Raw genomic sequence first — 16,592 nt, forward strand, 5'->3', positions numbered from 1 at the left:
ATTCTCTAATTTAGCAGACGCTTATATCCAAAGTGACTTACATAATAAATATACAGTATACACAACACATCTACAAAGTGACTTACATAATACATGCATATACACAACATACACGTATATTACAAGGGCCACTGTCCATGGAGCAACTCGAGGTTAAGTGCCTTGCTCAAGGGCATAATGGTGGAAGAAGGGAATTGAACCCACAACTTTACAGGCTGTGAATTTAATTGATTTATAGTGATAGTAAGAAGTAAAGGAAATCAACAGCAAGCTTATACAGTATTTGACCACATGACTTAATTTCCAAATTAGTTTTCATTCATTCTAAAATGGGACTATCCTAAATATTTATTTCACTCTTGGATGAGTAATGCACTCATTATTATCCTTTTTTAATGTTTTCCTCTAATATTTATTTTGCCATTTTGCCTCAAAACAACAACCTGCAACAGTGGACTGGATTCTATGTTTTATGCTTGGTTGTAGGCTAAACATGTCAGGGAATCGCCAAATAATATTCTAATTTTCACAATATGAATATACCTTATTTTGAGAATAAACTTAAAAATAGCAATATTTTATAATATTATAATTGATTTAACTTTGTTAATTTTCAATGGATGTGTGTGCGCGCGCACGCACCTGTGTGTGTGTGTGTACACATGTGTGGGCCCAAATCGGTCGTCCCTACTGCTGATCGCATAGTGGATAGCGGGGTCCCTTAACATGCCGCACCAGTGCTCCCCACAGGCCCTGTTGGAGCAGTCAAACTGGTCATTTTACTACCTTACAGGAAGGACAAGTTTTACTAAGGTGTCCAAAAAAACTGCAAAGGGATTATGAACGAGTGAGAGAGTGTAAGAGAGTGAGGTGGCTGAAGTGAAATGGGGTGAGGGACAGTGCCCAGAGTTTAGCAGGGCTTAAAGTAGCCTACTTGACCTCAATATCCTCGCCTTTGCACGCCTCCTTTTATTTCCCTGCTGTGGTAGTCAAAAAGACTCTGGAAAAACCATTGGCAAAGGCCTACAGGCCCAGCACCAGATAGTGTGGTGATGTATGTTGTTGCGGCACAGGGTGGGTCCTTTCTGCTCCCGAGCACTTTGTATTGCACTCATCCTCTGAAAGTCAGGGGGCAGAGCAAGCACCTCTGTGTACTTATGGCAGTACTTTATAGCAGTAATTTGAATGATGACAATCTCTTTTAGAGCTATTGTGTGAATTTATAGCATAAAATCTCTGAAACTGAAAATGAATGTAGTAAAACTTAGTTTGCTTTGTTGTTCAAAAAATGACTGCTGACAGTGTCTGGCTTGTTTGCCAGTTCAAATTATTCAGTATAGTATTATTATTTAATGTATGTTCATAAAATGTGATAATGATAAAATTAGAAAACTAAGGGGGGGGGGGGGGGTGATGGGGGTTGGGGTTAGTTCAGGGATACTCGTTAACTTAAAGAAGCTGAATATGGAAAATGTTTCAGTCATGCATTTTGTTTCTCTGACATTTTATGGGTGGCAATAATTTGGACATATTTTTCTTTATGATGGGTTTTTTCAGAATATTTGTTTCCCTTCAAGGTTTTTCCTCATTGTTTTCATTAAAGATCTTCCCTTCTCTGTGTATTCAACTTTACCAAGGGCAATAGAGGTCAATATGTTCTTTCCTTAACTCATTCACTGCCATTGACGTCTTTAAAAGTCAATTTAGACACATAGCCTGCGTTGACTGCCATTGACGTCAATTGCATTTTTCAATGGGGAGGGCTCATGGGTGGGCTTGGGAACGATCTGGCAGAGTTTCAGGCTTGTAACCAAACTGTACTAGCGATCCGAACCGCTAGATGGGAGCAGTGCCATTTGGATGATTAGTATCTGCCTGTAGAGTGCACATGTAGAGACATACAACAAGCTAACACACTGAAGATCGACCACCTGTTTTTGACCAAAAAATGGAGAAAACGATCTTTTTGTGAAAATCAACTTTTTAACGTTAGCGTTTCAGTAGTATGTCAACCACAATTGCACTGTTATCTCGTCAGTCTCGTCAAGGTTGCTAGGGACTCTGATGGTCGCTATAGACTTCGAACAGGACGGTAGACTTAGCAAGCTAGCACTAGCAAAGTTGTTGTTAGTCTATATAACAATATCCAATGTAAATGCATCATACCGTTCACATGTTTTCCATCCTTGATGTAAGAAGTAAGCATATTTATTCGCTGGACCACGTGCAAACTAGATCCACTGTGGTCGATCTTCAGTTTGTTAGCTTGCATCTTGCATGTTGCATCTCTGCATGTTGGCTCTACAGGCAGATACTAATCATCCGAATGGCACTGCTGCCATCTAGCGGCTCGGATCGCTAGTACAGTCTGTTTACAAGCCTGAAACCATGCCAGATTGTTCCCAAGCCCACCCAGGAGCCCTCCCCATTGAAAAACGCAATTGTCTATAGACGTCAATGGCAGTCAAGGTATGTGTCTAAATTGACGTTTAAAGACGTCAATGGCAGTGAATGAGTTAAGAGGTTCCTCCTATTCCCACTGCATTAGTTGTATTATCCAAAGGAGTAGTAGAAAAATAGATGGTGTTACGTCACCCCCTTTTGGCGCTAGGGTTTAGGGCGACATAACTAAACTAGAAATGCAATTCCAAGGAATTACCAGTGCATGAAAATGAAAAAAATTATAGATAGATGATGTAGATATGGCTACTAAGGTGTAACTAGGGTAAAGATGGTGATTGCATAGTTTAAAGAGAGTTGATGTGTGAAGGTAGACAGTTTAAAGCTTAAACATTCCAGTTGTAACTTAACTAATGATTTCTAAAAGGTATGTTAAAATGTTAACTATGTTAACAATGATAACCAGGTTGATTGGTTTACTTAGCTAATGATTTCTAACAGTTATGGTAAAAATGCTTACAATGCTAACTATGTTAACAATGCTAACCAGATTGATCAGCTAACTTAACTAATGATTTCTAACAGAAATGTTCAAAATGTTAACTATGTTAACAATGCTAACTATGCTAACAATGCTAACCAGGTTGATTAGCTAACTTAGCCAATCATTTTTAGCAGTTATGCTAAAAATGTTAACTATGCTAACAATGCTAACTATGCTAACTAGCTAACTTGCTACTGAGGACTTTTATTTTGAAACATTTGTTAATAGGGTATCCATGGCTGCCACTATCAGGAATAAAGAAGTTACTGTAGTAAAATCATGTTGGTTGCTATGGAAACGGTCATAAACGCTTAATTTTAATGGTTGCTATGTTGGTTGCTAGGTACATGGAGGTCTCATGTAGTTGACTGGAGGCATAGTTGATGATAACTGACAGTGGGAATGGTTGAACAGTTAAATAGATTAGTAGTTTCAATGGTTAAATGATTTAATAGTGTATTATTGCAGTGAGGACTTTTATTTTGAAACAGTTGTGGACAGAGGAAACAGTTTAACAGGTATATGTAGTCTTCACAGAGAATGTATGCTTAAAGCCTGAGAGAGAGAGAGAGCTGCTGCAGCTGGCCTGGCCACCTGGCAGAAGATTCTAATTGCCCTATTATGATGTCATAATCACAATGTTAAGTCTATGGGGAAATTTTAATAGTTTTTAATTTATAGTTTAAAAAGTATAAAAGTTACAAAGTTGAAAAATAAATAGCACGGGTGTCCTAAGCAAGACCTACGTTACAAAGTTTGAATGAAGTTTCTACGTTAAACGGTTGAAGCTGCATTAAATGCGTTAGAAGAAGAAGAAGAAGAAGAAGAAGAAGCCTAGGAAGAACAGTACAGTGCATTTTCATGCACTGTAAAAAGTAGAAGTTACCGTCTCCTGGTTTCAGCACTTCACAACACAACAAGAGCTTTATGCAATAAGATTGAATTTATTACATTGCATGTAAATGCAATGTACTGTTATCCCTGTTCTTTTTATTATCGGGATAATTATTCTTCCTCCGACCAAAATCAACGATTTATAACGCTAAAACCACTTAACCGTTTGACGTCATTCAAGCACTCCTACAAAGATCTTGTAACAGAGATTTGACGATTGTATTTTTGAAATTTGTGAACTTCATACTTTTTGAGATATTTACGATAAAAGAGTTTAAAATTCCCATAGAGTTTACACTGAGATCCTTTGGCGGCAAAGACTAATTGTTACGTCAGTGCTCAGCTGTCAGTAATCAAGGATCTTTGATCCAAACTAAAGCCGCTGCAACCTGAATGTTTTGTCTACTCATTAAACTGTAGCTGCGTGCTGAGTACTAACAGCTATGAAAACATTCTACCATGCCATAGCTGCTGTAAACCAGGACGTTATTGTCTTGTCTCCTGTTAGGCTACTCCTAACTTGATTTGTTTATATCGTTACAGTAACCGGTTTGCTCTCGGTAACGTTATCAACAGCTAAAGACAATCTAACCTAACGTCAACGTAAATCTAACACTTTATTTAGCTAACGACAACCAAACTTGCTCCAGGCTAGGTTTTTCGGTATCATTCACAAATCAAAAACCTTTGTTAACAGCTTGTAGCCTACATTCCTATTAGGACAATCACACACCTGGAGAGACTTCGAAGAACATACTAGCTCATCCTGTACAAATATCCTAGCCTACTGTAAGCTAACGTTACATTTGCTAGATATATGGCTCTGAGATATCCTACCTGTTGGTGCATCATAGTTGATTGGCGTTGTTTGAAATTGTATTCCGTATTCCAATGGTGTCTAAGTCTATGGCCTACTTTTAACCTGCATTAGTGAAGATATGAAGGCTATATAAGCTATCCTACCAGTCGTTTCACTGTAGGCTACTAAAGTGTCAGCTCTTGCAACTCGTTTGAAGTTGCCAACTTCATTTCAGTCTTAAATTCTAATAAATGAAGAGTTATTTTCCATAATAGCCTATATCCACAATTTTGATGCATTTTCATAAATCACTTTTTAAATGTGACTTTCCAAGTAATTTCAGTGGAAATGTAATTGGGTTATTGTTATTTATCTATTCTTCTGTGTAGCCTAGTTGTCTTTTTAACTATAGACCTAATAGGAATGTTTTACACAGTCAGCAACCTTTTTGCATTTACATGCAATGGTAATTCCTTCCATGGAATTACATTTTCTAGTTTACAAAATGATAAACACAAGAAGCATTACCACAAACTTCAGGAAGGGGAAAGGCCAAAATAATAAACCAAACTTCTAGTATTGGGAATGGAATTTAACTTGCCTCAAAACCAAAAGATAAAATTAACAACAAACCTAACCTCACTCCCTAACTAGCCAGAAACAGGAGAAAAATAACACGGTTCAAAGTAAATGGCACCCAGCCTCCCTACAAAGCTTCACAGATAAAACGGAGACGCCATGCAGCCATGCAGCCAAGCAACCAAGCAACACAGCAACACAGCAACACAGCAACACAGCAACACAGCAACACAGCAACACAGCAACACAGCAACACAGCAACCGCAATCCAACAACTGTCTGAAACAGGAGAGGGGAAAATCTGCAGGGAAGAGGGCAGACAGGTTCTTATCCACTGCCTGGTTGTCTCTTCAGCCAATGGGAGCACACTTCCAAAATCGATCCCAATCACCTTCAACATGTGACCTTAATTGGAAGATTGGAAGAGCAGAGAGAGAGAGACACGAGAACACAGCACAGCATGCAACACAGACAAAACAGATATGGATGTAACATTTAACAATTTATGTAATTAAACATAAAAATAAATATATACATTTAAGGACGTAACAGATGGTCTTTTATTGTAACCAAAATGATTAGTACATAGTTTAACTGATAGATACATTATAAGGCAGACTGAATATTGTTACATCTTAATCTTAAAAGCACAAAAAGTTGATCCAGCGGCAAGCAAGCAAGGTCAAAAAGCTGTGTGCTCCCAGTCAGCTACATCTCCACCAGGTCACCTTCCTATTTAATGGCCTTTTGACCTGTAGAGGGCACAGATGCTCCTAATAGGACAACAGGGCATACATTATTCTAATTAATTAATTATAGAAATGATATGGCTAACAATTGCTCCTACAATGCCTGTAGAACCCTCTTGAAAGACCCAAAGCTATCACAGAAATGGAGAACACTGTGGGCAACTCATTCCACCAACAATGAACCATTGAGGAAAGGAGTCTTGAATCTGACCCAGCGTTTAAGGCTGGTCGACACAACAGTCTAGTTCTCAGAGTTTCCTCACACAGCTGGCCAGCTGAAGGAGACTCAGTGACTCTGAGCTGTAAGGTTAGAGACACCTCCTTAAACTGGACGTTCCTCTGGTACAGAGCACTTCCCTCCAGAACTGTTCCTAGACAGAACTCACCTGATGTTCGCTACAAAGGGATCAAATACTCTGTAGAGCTTTTGCTACAGCACACATAGCCTAAATTAGATTTTAAAATGGCTATTGCTCGTTTAGTCTGTTGCAAAACATTCACTTCAGATGTAGGCAATTGCTTGAATGTAGGTCTTGATCGGCTGACAAAAACTGTCACAAGATAACATACTGTAGGCTACATTCATTTAATGGGAAGACCGTATAGACTACACAAAACCTAAATAAAACTAAATAGAGTAGTGGCACAGTTGATAAAGGGGATATTGCTGCAATGGGTTTGACATTTTAGTGAGCAGTTTGAGGCCCACAAGTGATACTTTTTTGCGCATTATAACGTGTTTCTGTCCCCCAAAATGAACAACGTCTAAAGTGAGGTCATGCTAGTTTGTTGTAACTGTATGAGGCAAAATAAATCTGCTTTCTTTAAGGCTTGCATTCGCTGTGTTTGCTCATGTCATGGGCCATCACACTTAACATGAATATCATATCAGGAGAGCTGTAGCCCACTGGTTAGAGCTTCGGCCTCAAAACCCAAGGGTTTCTGGTTCGATCCCCGACCAGTCCACCGCGGCTGAAGTGCCCTTGAGCAAGCTCCCCTAACCCCTCACAGCTCCCCGAGCACCGCTGGTTGGGCAGGCAGCTCACTGCTCTGGGTTGTGTGATTCACCTCACTGTGTGCTGTGTGTTCACTAATTCGGTTAAATTGGGTTAAATGCAGAGAACTGAATTTCCCTCACGGGATCAAAAAAGTATATATTCTATTCTATTCTTCTATTCAGTAGGCTATAGCTAGGCTTACAACCAAAGAAGCTTTATATGTTTACTGTAGTGAAGTGCCAATGATGCTTGACGCAAGGAACATTTTGCCTACTACGCGAGTCACATGTTCGAAACCCAACTAAACCTTTGTTGTTGTTTTACTTGGACAATTGCTGTTTCTAGAGAATTTTGTGATTCTGTCGCTCACTGGGCTTTGTGAAAATTTGAATCTCTAGCACTCGAGGGGCGGAGGCAGAGCAGAACGCTGTTAACAAGTAGGGAGGGACTTTGAATATTCACTGATGTCATGCAAATGCATATACATGCAGCTGGGTCAGAGGTAATGCCCGAATGCATCGAAAATGCCCTTTTTGCTGTTCACAAAATGACTATGTCCCATTTAGGTATATAGTTTTTGACAATTTCTCAATGTAAAAACCAATTAATGAATGATAAATGGATTATTTATTCATGGACATATTTAATTTAAATTCACTTGATTCATTTCATTTCAGGATCTTTCGGACTAAACAAAAATGCAATATGTCTGTGAATGATGAATTTTGAATATATCCCATGTTGATTCAAGTCATAAAATGTCTCTTCACTGTGTGTTAGATATGTCCCTTGTTGCTATTCATAGCGCTGGTGAAACTCAACCGGACATTTATTTAGTGGTGAAGCCCAGGTGAACATCACACTTTCTGCACTTCACTCATGTTTGGTCAGGGCAGTTGTAATTTTTGCATCAGCCTTGTTTTTCAGTGTACTAAGGCCAGTGGGCAGTGCTGTCCTTCCTGATCTCTACATAATTTGAAGTGACGCCTCTTCCTTTTTTTGCTGCCAATGAAAGCCTCCATTCCATTGCCTATACAGTTCAGAGGAATACATTTACATCATTCTGCACAGAGTAAAGGTTTGTCTACAGTACAATGTGTAAGACTTGCAGGAGAACACCTGCCTCAGTAATAGGCTGGCAAATGCACCCTTCCCTTCATACGTTGGCTAGACCATCTCCAGACAGGGACTGAGTAATGGCCATGGATCCTTGACTTCAGCGACAACCGACGCCCTATCCACTGATCTATAAAGAATTCTTTATAGATCAGTGGCCCTATCCCTGGTTGAATACTCTCCTCACTGCCTGACTTTTCATTCTCATCCAATCCTCACCATTGTTCTCACTTTTGGTGATACCTGATGCTGTGTCCCACTCTTACAACTATGTTGTCCTCATCATTGCTTATTTCACTGTCCTTACTGCCCTCAATTGGCATAGCTAATTGTAGTAATAATTGTAGTCATTATGGAGTATGGACATTTCTACCTCAGTAGTGTTAAGTTACTGAGTTACCTAAGTTACCTCAGTCAAGTTATACATGACAGAAATATTTTTTTTTTTAAATATAATTTAGTATATTCACGAGAAATGATTAAAATAGTTAGAGAACAGTTTAGCCTTACTAGTTGTAATTTGTGGTAGGGTGATTTTAGGTTTATAGTTTTAAAATGGACTTGCCATGTGACTCAACGTGTGGTAGGCTATTGTCTCCTATATCCTAAAATCTCACAGTCACACCTGAATCATAGTTGGCTACATCAGGGGCGTAGCCAGAAATTATCTCTGATCAGTTATGTCAGTCCGTGTGTGTAACGCTGTGCATGAAGAAGTCTCTGTCAGAAGAAGTTTAACAAGGTAAATTATTATTATTTCATTTACCGTTAACGGAAATGCAGCACACTTGGAATGTTCATTTTCCATACCATGTCATCTGACTGTTGCCAACAAATGTAGGCTACTCAGTTCAACAACACCTGAATTCCATCTTCTTTTTTTGAGTAGATTAGTAGCCTAATCATTATATAACTTAATCCTACCTTTTATTTGAACAAAGGCGAATCACAGCTGATTGTAAAGGTTCCCATTTATGGCTATTTGTGAGTGCAAAGTCAAGTATGCTAAAGAATGAGCAAAATCTAATTTTGCCAACGTTTAAACGTGATAAAGTCCAACACTTCGTGCGATAATTGCAATGCAATGCCTCATAATTTTCGACATCAACCAGCTAACATAAAATAAAAAAACACGCAATGTAACCATTTTCAAGACATAAAGAGACTTCCGTGCCACAAAGTAACCAGGTAAGTTATAGCCAACACTGTTCGCTGCCTATATTCGTTGCTGTGTGTAAGAGTGCGCGTGAATGCGGAATCTCGCAACCACGTCAAATCCATTCTGATTGGGCAATAGCCTACAAATATAAGTTAAATGTAATATTAAAAAAAAAAAAAATGACTAAAATTATCGCTTTCTTCATCCCTCATCGCAAACATCACATACAAAATTTGAAGAACGGGAAACAACAAAAGTTACGGGTCCGTGTAACGCTTATCAGTTCAATTTTCTATCCAAAACTTAAAAATCGGAAATTGGAAAATGTATTTCAACTTCCTAATATTGTGTTTTTTTTCGCCAGGTAAAAACGTCAGTAAGATTTTGGAGTCGTGTTTTTTTTATTTTGCATATGTGTTGAGCTTGATAGAAGATTGGATAATTGAAAACGTAGAAAATCGGAAAGGTTTGTTGTTTGATCCTCTAGGGACCCTCTAGGCTGCTGGGGAAGCCACCTCGCGCTATTCCCTGATCAGTGGCTGCGCGTAGAAAGCGCAGGCGACTCGTTGCGTTTCCGTGGGCTTTACACGGACGAATGTTTAGTATATCAGCTCATGTATGTACATTTTGGCTGGTAGTTGTAAAATGTAGTATGTGTGTGAGGGGGGGGGGGGGGGCGGTGTAGGCCTACCGCTGCATTAAACATAAAAGTCCCCAATTCTAAGTGACGTAGCTGGTCCCTACTTTGCGTCAAAAGAAATGCGTGATGCTGAAACTTGGGGGCTATTTAAGCCCTCCCTGCTCAATATGCTCCAGTATATGTGTGAGTCAAGCAATATTAAGTCAATTCATGATTGTCTCTCACTTGTCACTCTGCTCTGCTTGTGAAGCTAACCCCAGGAGGATTCCCCTCAGCAACATCATTAGTTCTGCATTACAATTGTCTTTACAACAGGCAGAGGGGCATGCCCACTGTAATTGCAGAATTAATGTTACTATTGATGTTGAGAAATATCCACATTTTGTATTGTTACTCTCAAGTGAACCCTCCCTGTCTTCATGGCCTTGTGCCCAGTTTAACTTCATCATTAAACTGTTGATGATCAAGCAGTTTTATGTACATGACAATCAATGTGAAATTTGCACCAACCCAGGACCTAGTGAATTAGAGGTTGATGTTTGAAATTACTTACAAGACTATGCAAATAATATCTTCCATAATAATGTGTGTTAGAGCAAGGAAACAAAGCTGTGGAAAATTAAAGGGACTGTATACAACATTGTGTGCAACATTACTTGATGCTCTGTTTGCGAACAACCTGCGAACACCCAGAGTACCTCTGGACCTACTTCCACCTGCAGAAGTTGTGGCAGCACATGACATCCCTGAAGGCAGGTACCTGACCCAACCCATGGACATTGGGCCTGACCCCCTGTATGGGAGTGCAGACCTACAGGAGCTGTGGGACATTCGCTTTTCAACAGTTTATCCCAGCTTTGAAGACATCTTTTACAGCACAGTCATGTGGGACAATGTTTTTTTAACACCAGCCCTGCTTTCATACATTAACATTACAAACAGACTCAGTGGGAATTACTTTTAATCTTTCCATGAACTATGTCACATCTGTTGAATTAGCTGGTGGTATTGATGTGGCCTGATCTAGTGTGTGTGTTGAGGAGGGGAGAGGGGGGGGGGGGGGGGGGGTGAAACTTCAATGTTGGTGTGACAGCCTGTGGGCCTCTGAGCCTGTGGGCCTTTGGTGTTGGAGTTGGAGTTTGGGTGCCAACCCTTTAACTGAGTAATATCACCCAGCTACCTGACATAACCATGAGCTGCCTTAACCTTTTCCTTAGTTCTTCATTTAGGCCGGCGGATAGTTGGGTGGTAAGCATGCACCCTATTGCTAAGCCTTGGAAGTTTTTGCTGTCTTTCCCCTTATTTTCCATTACAACTATTGACTACCGACCTTTATACTGATCTGATTGATGCAGATGGTACATGATATAATGTAATGATGTATATTTAAGCTCAATAATAAAATAAATAAAATGTAAAGGCAGCTCCTGCCTCCGTTTTTCCATTGTGATGACCATAGCTCAAAAGCTTGACCACAGTCCCCCACAGCATCCACCGCCAGCTAATTCTCTTGCAACAGATGTGACATATTTCATGGAAAGTTTAAAGGTCATTCCTACTGAGTCTGTTTGTAATGTTACAGTAATGTATGAAAGCAGGGCTGGTGTGAAAAAAACATTGTCCCACATGACTGTGCTGTAAAAGATGTCTATAAAGCTGGGATAAACTGTTGAAAAGCAAATGTCCCACAGCTCCTGTAAGTCTGCACTCCCATACAGAGGGTCATGCCTGTGGGTTGGGTCAGGTACCTGCCTTCAGGGATGTAATGTGCTGCCACAACTTCAGCAGGAGGAGATAGCTCCAGAGGTACTCTGGATGTTTGCAGGTTGTTAGCAAACAGGACATCAGGTAATGACAGATTTGGATCATCAGTAATAAATCATGCAAAAGTCACACAGGTGACTGCAAAGCATGCAATATTTGATTCAAAATGTGGCTGCCGAAGCCACTGTCACCAAATGCCAAAGCAGACGTACATAAAAACAAATGATGATTGTCTTTTGTGCGAGTCAACAATGTTTGGCACCTTATTAGTTTTGTTAAGAGGCGTGAGTGAGATTCTTATCAAACTGTCTATGCACAAACATTACACATGATGTTTGGCCCATTAAAAACACCTAGTTCGACCTGTCCCTATTGTCTGTTGGTATTTATTTACATTTGCGATGACTTATTGTTGTATGTACTCTAACACACATTATTATGGAAGATATTATTTGTATATTCTTGTAAATAATCTCTAACATCAACCTCTAATAGGTCCCGTGTTGGTGCAAATATCACATTGATTGTCATGTAGGGCCTACACAAAACTGCTTGATCATAAACTGGGCCAGAAGACAGGGAGGGTTCACTTGAGTGTAACAATACAAAGTGTGGACATTTCTCAACATCAATAGTAACATTAATTCTGCAATTACAGTGGTCATGCCCCTCTGCCTGTTGTAAAGACAATTGCAATGCAGAATTAATGTTGCAACTGTTGCCGAGTCCATGCTATTGAATCCCCCTGGGGTCAGCTTGAGCTTCACAAGCAGAGCAGAGTGACAACATCAGCAGCCAGTGTAGCATACAGGATGAACGGCCTAAGTGAGAGACATGAATTAACTTACTACTGCTTGACTCACACATATACTGGAGCATATTGAGCTCGGAGGGCTTAAACAGCCCCCAAGGTTCAGCATCACGCATTTCTTTTGACGCAAAGGGACCAGCTACGTCACTTAGAAGTGGGGGACCCCTCCCCCCACACACACACATACTACATTTTACAACTACCAGCCAAAATGTATATACATGAGCTGATATACTAAACATTCGCCCGTGTAAAGCCATAGGAAACGCAACAAGTCGCCTGCGCTTTCTACGCGCAGCCATTGATCAGTGTATTACACTAATCCAGCGAAACACGGAAGTAACACAAAACCGCCATTACTGCGTGCCTGGCTGCTAAGAAATTAGCCCGTTGGTTCCATAGGCGGCTGTTGCAGAGGTTAGCTGTTATTAATACACGTCTTAATACTTTATGGTGTTAATAAATTACCTTCACTGGTAAGTTTTGGTACAGTCTGACATCATTGATCCAATGTTCCCTTTCACCTGACCTTTTCATTCATGAGCGGGACCCCTTGTTAGACATTCTCTGACAGGATGCTTTCATTGAAAAGCACAGGCAAGTGTCACTCGTCATACTCGCAGGCACGCAGGAATGGCGATATTCAAGATGGCAGCGCCCATAAAGTTCGCGCTGGATTAGTGTTATGCTTCCCCAGCAGCCTAGAGGCGCAAACAACAAACCTTCCCGATTTTCTATGTTTTCAATTTTCCAATTTTCTACCAAGCTCAACACATATGCAAAATACAAAACACGACTCCAAAATCTTACTGACGTTTTTACCTGGCGAAAAAAAACACAATATTAGGAAATTGAAATACATTTTCCAATTTCTGATTTTTAAGTTTTGGAAAGAAAATTGAACTGATAAGCGTTACACGGACCGTTACGCCTTCCTTTATTTTCACAGTTTTAAAGCTTCACCTCCACCCCCACTTCCCGCGCCTATGGGTCCGTGGATCTTCTGGCCAATCGATTTTCGTTTCATGAATGAGAATGGATAAACAAAAAATAAAGAATATTTCACTTTTTAATTAGAAAATAGAAAAACGGAAAACGCAGATCTAGTCGTTTTCTGTTTTCATCAGTATTTTCCATACATGGAATTACAGACAACAAAAAAGGTCCATGATTTTGTTGTTAAGCATTATTGTTTTTTCATTTTTTTTTTCATTGGGTGTGATGGACTGGGTAGCCTAGGTGGCGCAACACAGGAAGTTAAACTGTATGTTATCATGATTGTAGCAAGTTATGACCGATCATGTTCACTGCCTGCTCGTCAGGCTGTCTGTGGCCACCTAGTCTGTCTGTAGCTCACATTGTGGAAGCATTGCTGATCTAAAAAGATATAAATATAAAAGCAACGGATAGAGGCGAGGATTGAACCCACAGATTAGCCTATAGCATAAAGTAAGGCTCGAAGCAATAACCTGTTACGCCACAACACAATCCAATGCACAGAATGAGACATAGGCGTACTATAGCCTATTCTAAAACATCTATCAACGCCATGTTTACATGTCAGCAACATTGGCCGGGTTTCCCAAAATTGCTAAGAAGCTCTTAAGTGCTAAGAACTTCTTAGGAGCGTTATAAGAATGTTCTAAGAACGCTCCTAAGAAGTTCTTAGGACTTAAGAGCTTCTTAACGATTTTGGGAAACCCGGCCAATCGTTAATATCCTACAAGCCTACGTGTATTATTTAGTTTTTAGCCTACTATCCTTGTGCGTAAATGCGCAAAATATGGACACTTTTCCTGCCCATGCGTTTCAATGGCAGTGTTTCATGAACTGAATTCTTAAAAGGATAGTCTAGTCTAGGAGAAAAGGATGCACAATTAGACGTTCATGTTTCTGTTACGGCCACTGACTAACGTTTGTAAAACTTAACCATGATAACCAACTTAGAAGGTCAACTAAATGGCTTGGGCAACGGCAAAGATAACTCGGTAGCCAGATACTGTAACATGATCAGTCATGTTAACTTGCTACAATCATAATAACATGAGTTGACATGTTTTAATGGTATAAGTAAAGTGCACTTCACGTTCCGGTCTTTGTTGGTTCGTGGCGTAAGCAGGTGCGGTTCGATAGATACCCATGTGGAATCATAATTATTTTATTTAAGTAATATGTTTTGGTGGCATATTCATAATCCAGTGCACGTAGCCTACTACAATCAATTCTGACATTTAAAGATGTCATGCATATTTGTATTCGTTCGTCTCCAGTTTATATCAGAAAGTTGACAAATCAAGGTGCCACATCTGTCGTAGAAACGTCATCAATCGTGGAACGTCATCAAGGAAGCCAGTTGACAGATGGATTTCCGAATTTACAAGATGAATTTCAGGATTTTGGGGTTTATTTTTATTGTCTGTGATTCCATGTGTGAAAAATACTGGTGAAAACAGAAAACGACCAGATCTGCGTTTTCCGTTTTTCTATTGTCAATTGAAAAAATGAAATATTCTTTATTTTTTGTTTACCCATTCTGATTTCTGAAACGAAAATCGATTGGCCAGAAGATCCACGGACCCCTATGCTTCTTGTTCTTCCCAATTAGGCCTACACTTCTTCTGACCAATTTAAGCGTTTACAGATTTCGTTCAGTGTGTGCCCCAGCCGATTTTCCTGAGGCTTCAGCTACAAATAGGCCTACGCAATTTTCTAAGCACATTTTGTATTATGTTCTTCTCACCCTTTTGGTTTGGACCTACATGGACGCCGCGGGAATGAGGTCTGCGTGCGGCTGTTATCGACTAATCTGACGTTGATGGACAGGGTTAAGCATTGGTTAAGCGAAAGGTATTTTACTTGGTTGAACAACTGGCGAATTCTCAATAGCCTATAAGATTGTGCATCGGCCAGCCTAACGAGCGGTCGGCCAGGTAAACTGGATAGTACGCTGCCCTCTCCAAGATGCATGTTTTCCTTGAGAAAGTAGGCTATGGCTCTGTTCGGATCACCATATTTTTCAGGCAGTGGCTGATAGTCAAATAAAAAAAGGCTAGTATGTGCAGTTCAGGGGCTGGTTTCCCGATAACGTTAGTTACGAAGACTCCATAGCTTACCGAAGTTGTTTATCTTCATAGTCATTAAATACTTCTTACGAAAAGCTCCTTACGTCCGACGTGCAAGGCGCTGTCCATCATGAAGGTGCTGAATTAGTTGATATCGATTGCTCAGAATCAGGCCATTTACAATGTTCTATATGAAGTTAGTCAACACGTTATCAAAATTAACGCACATATTTTGTTTGAGCAGGAGAGATTACGCACGCAGGCGTGCAACTAGGCTACTTGTTTTTTTACTCGGCTAGCTAGGCTATATGGTTATCAGCACACAATGTGAAGCTAAATCACTAACTCAATTAGTCATCATGGATATCGCAAGTTTTTTTAAACAACGAACAGAGAAAGAATGGGAGATGGAGGCAGCAAAGCTAGAGGTGTTATTCTAGATGGACAAGATGGACAATAACAAGGTAGACAAGTTGTGTGCTTGTCAGACGTTAGACTAGCATTACAACTGTTTAAAACCAGACGTTAACGGTAGACCGTGTACAGTTGAGACACTTTTTGCGTTTTGATTTTACATACAAAAATAGATAGTGAAAAGAAGTGAATTTCCACATGACATCACATGACGTTTTATGAGCTTGTAGACTTAAATATTATCAATCAATAATACCCATAAGTAGTTTATATTTTCCACAATTAGCTCATAAACATAAGGTGCATTTTTGTCGACTGCTTCTTCACCATATGTGGTAGCCTGCAGTTGAGACAGTAGCCTACCATGGTACAGTTGTAGGGATGGGTATTGATAAGTTTTTATCAATATCGATGGCATTATCGATTCTGCCTATCAATCCAATTCCTTATCAATTCTCTTATCGATTCCCAAAAAATGTAGGTGCACCCACATTTTTCGTTGCATCGCCTTTAACGCCAAAAGGTCACCTTTTATCTCTCTCCTTTCATATAATGTGAATGATTTTTTAACAATAAGGCGTAGAAAAAGCTTGTCTTTATTTAAAACACAATAAGGAATATACATATTCTTTCTAAAGAATTATAAATATGTATATATAGCCT

At 39.7% G+C, this 16,592-nt stretch overlaps 1 protein-coding gene across 1 annotated transcript in view; it reads left to right on the forward strand.

The window, feature by feature from the left end:
* The first annotated feature begins 8,765 nt into the window (after positions 1-8,765).
* The window catches only part of LOC134098203 (CMP-N-acetylneuraminate-beta-galactosamide-alpha-2,3-sialyltransferase 1-like), a 29,389-nt gene continuing 21,562 nt past the window's right edge, over positions 8,766-16,592 (forward strand). Inside the window, exon 1 of the mRNA XM_062551196.1 lies at positions 8,766-8,821. The gene's annotated coding sequence lies outside the window, so the exon portion shown is untranslated. The remainder of the gene's footprint in view (positions 8,822-16,592) is intronic.

The sequence above is a fragment of the Sardina pilchardus genome, chromosome 12 (genome assembly GCF_963854185.1).
Source record: "Sardina pilchardus chromosome 12, fSarPil1.1, whole genome shotgun sequence".
In the NCBI taxonomy this organism is placed as follows: domain Eukaryota; kingdom Metazoa; phylum Chordata; class Actinopteri; order Clupeiformes; family Clupeidae; genus Sardina; species Sardina pilchardus.